The following is a 4610-nucleotide window of genomic DNA, read 5'->3' as shown; positions in this document are numbered from 1 at the left end:
TTTAGTAAATAAATGGAAATTTGTTTTATATCAGGAGCATGATAACCTAAACAAATGATTTTTTCACATGATATCTCAATCTGTGAGCACTCAAACTTTAACAGAACCCTTAAGTGGACAGAATCTACACAGATGTATCACACAAAGGCAGTCAAACTGCTTAGAAGGATGATTGAGTTCACTCATTTTTTTCTTTTTACTAATTTGATAATCAATTTAGTGAGTCAACAACTCACTTTCAAGTGAATTCCCATTGCCTCATGGGGACCAGTCAAATATTCTTGGTACAGTCTATCTCCAATTAACTCCCTCTAGAAGAGTACTGGAGTGGGGAGCCATTGCCTTCTCCGAGACTAACAAAGGTTCATGTGTAGCACTTCATGGTCATTACACCAAGCCAGTAGTTCCACATTCAGGCACGCTTTCTGAATTTTAACTTGCTGACATTCTCGAGTACAGCTGCTAAAGTTCTTAGGTACAAGACTGGCTTCAAATTGTGACTACTGGGAATAGCAGAGCTGTCATTCCTCTGAACCTCTAAAGCCAGGGAGTCGATGCTTAGGCTTTCTAAACATAACCATTCTGAGAATCAGCTAGACAAGATAGACACATGTGTGGCTGAGACATGTTATAAAGAAATATGTGGAAATCCAAGTGAAGAAATGCCTGGAAGAAAGCATTTGAGATCATTTGAAAGAAGCCAGCTGTCCTGTGGCTGTTTCATGTTGTTAAGTGCTGACTCCAGTAATATACCTAATGATAACAGATTTCACAAACTTAACCACATTTCAGGATGCAGAAAACTGCCTTCCCCAACTTATTTATCATCTTAGAAGCTAGTGTTAAATCATACTCCTGCACCTTCTTGGGCATCAGGTTGCCTTGTCGGAGAGAATTTCTAGGTAATCATGATTGGGGTTTTGAGAAGGGCTTTGAAGCTGGGATTGTGGATGAAGAATTGATAAGTAAGGGCTCACCTTTGCTAGCTATTTACGTCTGGGCCAGACCTTGCATAATCAGGTACCAATCAACTCAGGACTAGGTAAAACCAGGAATCAATTTGGGACACCGTGATGAATCTTGAGCTACCTTAAGCATAGGCCCTAGGCTAGACCAGAGCTGGAAACAGGGTAACAAAGTTTAACTAGACTCCTGGATGTTATAAACTAGTTATAAAGTCTAAGAATAAAAGAGGCTTCCCCAGTGGCTTAGTGGTAAAGAATCTGTCTACAAGGCAGGAGGTGCAGGTTTAATCCCTGGGTTGGGAAGATCCCCTGGAGAAGGAAATAGCAACCCTCTCCAGTATTCTTGCCTGGAAAATCCCATGGACAGAGGAGCCAGGTGGGCTACAGTCTATGGGGTCGCAAAGAGTCAGACATGACTAAGTGACTGAACAACGACAACAAGTGAAAAATAAAAGTAGATCTGAGGGCAGGAGCATAACCAGGCATGAGAAAGGACTGGAACTGAACACAGAAAGTGTTTAAGGATCAAGATCAGAGAGGTATACAACTGAGATACATAGAGAGCTGAATGTTTAAGTATGCCTTTCTAGACTGGAGAAATAAATGTGAGATCCACTTTATCTGGACACAGTAAACAGCAACTGGCAATTTCAACAGAAGATAGGGGCCCTCATTAAGCAGCAGCTGGTACAGGACCAAGAGGGTGAGTTCCCAATATTCTCTTACATTCTCTCTGTTCTCCTCTGTTTCAGGGAACGGTCCAGAGTCTTGTTCTAGAGAGGATCTTCTATCCCAGCTGCTCCTCTGAGTACTGACGTAATTTCCATTCACATCATTCACTTCCTTCTTTGACTCGAGTTTTCTGCCCAACTGAGCTATGCATCCATCCCCAAAGTAATATAAGGGCAAGTGCCAAAGATAAAGATATGCTGAGCATCCCTAATACTCCCTGCCCTGTCTCATTACAGCTGCTCTTCCTTTTGAGAATAATCACATGCCCATCCCTTCTGAGTCAAACTGCCCACAGTGGTTTAGCTTTGGAGGGCTTCCCAGGTGGCACAGGGAACCACTCCAGAGCGACTGCAAAATGCCAATCTTCAGCTATCTTGGTAATTTCTACATGATTTTCTTATACCTCCTTTACAAAATAAATGCAGTAATTATCATAGCAAAAACTTGAATTTCTGATGCAATTTCTTGCATCACCCTGCAAGAGGATTTATTACATGAATTATGCCTACAATGTAGCTTATAATAATAATGAAAATCATAATCATAATAGGTGAGTATTATATAGCATTTTTCTAAATACTTTATATATAAGTATATTTTATTCTTACAGAAACTTTATAAGATTGAGATAATTATTCCACATAGGCAACAAAACTGAGATACAGAAAAGTTAAGTCATTTATACAAGGTCTGAGGAAATTAGTAGTGGAGCTGAGATTTGAGCCTACACTGATGCTTACCTGCAACTACACTATGCTGTTCATTCATACTCTACAGTCCAACTATAAAGAATGATCCTATTTCCTATCTTCACCTTTGATTCTCAATCTGCTGTTCTCTCAATCTGCATGTCTCTCTAGAGAAAGCTTCAGCTCAGTTCAGTTCAGTCGCTTTGCTGCTACTGCTGCTAAGTCGCGTCAGTCGTGTCTGACTCTGTGCGACCCCATAGACGGCAGCCCACCAGATTCCCCCCGTCCCTAGGATTCTCCAGGCAAGAACGCTGGAGTGGGTTGCCATTTCCTTCTCCAATGCATGAAAGTGAAAAGTGAAAGGGAAGTTGCTCAGTCGTGTCCGACTCTTTGTGACCCCATGAACCGCAGCACACCAGGCCTCCCTGTCCATCACCAACTCCCGGAGTCCACCCAAATCCATGTCCATCGAGTTGGTGATGCCATCCAACCATCTCATCCTCTGTCGTCCCCTTCTCCTCCTGCCCTCAACCTTTCCCAGCATCAGGATCTTTTCAAATGAATCAGCTCTTCGCATCAGGTGGCCAAAGTACTGGAGTTTCAGCTTCAACATCAGTCCTATCATGAACACCCAGGACTGATCTCCTTTAGGATGGACTGGTTGGATCTCCTTGCAGTCCAAGGACTCTCAAGAGTCTTCTACAAGACCACAGTTCAAAAGCATTAATTCTTTGGCGCTCAGCTTTCTTTATAGTCCAACTCCCATATCCATACATGACCACTGGAAAAACCATAGCGTTGACTAGATGGACCTTTGTTTACTCTTTCTTTAAATCTTTTCTCAAAGACTTCAATATTAATTCATGACTGGCCCTTTCAAAAGTCACCTCTAACACTCCCACTTCACTAATCATAATAACCTGTATTCATATATGTATCTCACAGAAGTGTGATCTTTAAAATGAGCGAGAACATGCTTAGTTCCTCATCATATTTAAAGTGACTGATATAATGTGTGGCTTAGTTTAGAACATAAGTATTTATTTGCTGATTGACAGTATAATAAAAGAAAATCAACACAATGTGGAAAACTGAAGGATAAAGAAAACACCACTGACAGGATTTTTTGTATAACATTTAGGAAACAGCCTTTGTCAACGACTTTGGGGAACCATAGCACCATCACTCAATTCTTCCTCCTCAGGCTGTCTACTGACCCACGTGTCCAGGCTCTGCTCTTTGTGTTGTTCCTAGAGATTTACCTCCTGACACTAATGGGGAACCTGATGCTGCTCTCAGCGATGGCCTAGGACCACTATGCCACCATCTGCCACCCTCTGCTTTACAGACAGATGATGAAGAAACAGCTGTGTGTGCAGCTTGTGTGGGGCTCATGGGGCTTGGGTTTCTTGAAAGCTCTTATCAATATCCTCAAAGCTACTAACCTGGACTTCTGTGAGAACCATACCATTAGCCGCCCCAGCTGTGAGGTGCCCTCTCTCGTCCCTCTGTGCTGCTCTGATGTCTCCATCGACCTCATAGTCCTGCTGTGTTCCAGTCTGATGCCTGGGTTTTGACCCTCCTCCCAGTAGTTTTTTCCTGTGCTCATACTGTCTCCACCATTCTGAGCATCAGCTCCACCTCGGGCCGAAGCAAGACCTTCTCCACCTGCTTGTCCCACCTCACTGCAGTGAGCTTCTTCTTTGGCTCTGGGTTTCTCCGCTATCTCGTGCCAACTTCAGGATCCCCTCTGGAGTTGATCTTCTCTGTGCAGTATGGTGTGGTCACTCCCATGGTGAATCCTCTCATCTACAGCCTGAGGAACAAGGAAGTAAAGGCTGCTGTGAGAAGAACACTTGGAAAATATATGCGATGGTCCAGATGAGAAAATAAAGCCAGAGGAAAATGGAGAATCAGGATAAAATGATGCCAGTTAGATATTATGAGAGTTCTCACTAAGAAAAATTTCCTGGCTCTACGCAAAGTGTTATGTTACAAGATAAATTAACAGTGCATATGAAATGAGCACAGACATAGAGAGATGTTGGGGTAGTCCAAATACAGGGGAAATGATGGGCTAAATAACTATCTCAATCCAGAATATGTGGTCATGAAAGTGTTGACTCATTCTTCCCAGTACTCCTCAAATATTCACTTTGGTCTTCTTATTAGGTAAAGTATTTGTATATTGAATCACTACTTTAAATTGAATTTAGAAAAATGC

The 4610-nt window shown here is 42.3% G+C and overlaps 1 pseudogene; it reads left to right on the top strand.

The window, feature by feature from the left end:
* Nucleotides 1-793: 793 nt before the first annotated feature.
* Nucleotides 794-4271, top strand: LOC101103226 (olfactory receptor 8S1-like; annotated as a pseudogene).
* The last annotated feature ends 339 nt before the right edge of the window (nt 4272-4610 follow it).

Source organism: Ovis aries, chromosome 3 (assembly GCF_016772045.2).
Source record: "Ovis aries strain OAR_USU_Benz2616 breed Rambouillet chromosome 3, ARS-UI_Ramb_v3.0, whole genome shotgun sequence".
Classification (NCBI taxonomy): Eukaryota; Metazoa; Chordata; class Mammalia; order Artiodactyla; family Bovidae; genus Ovis; species Ovis aries.
The sequence above is the reverse complement of the archived record's forward strand: the minus strand, read 5'-3'. Positions and strand labels throughout refer to the sequence as shown.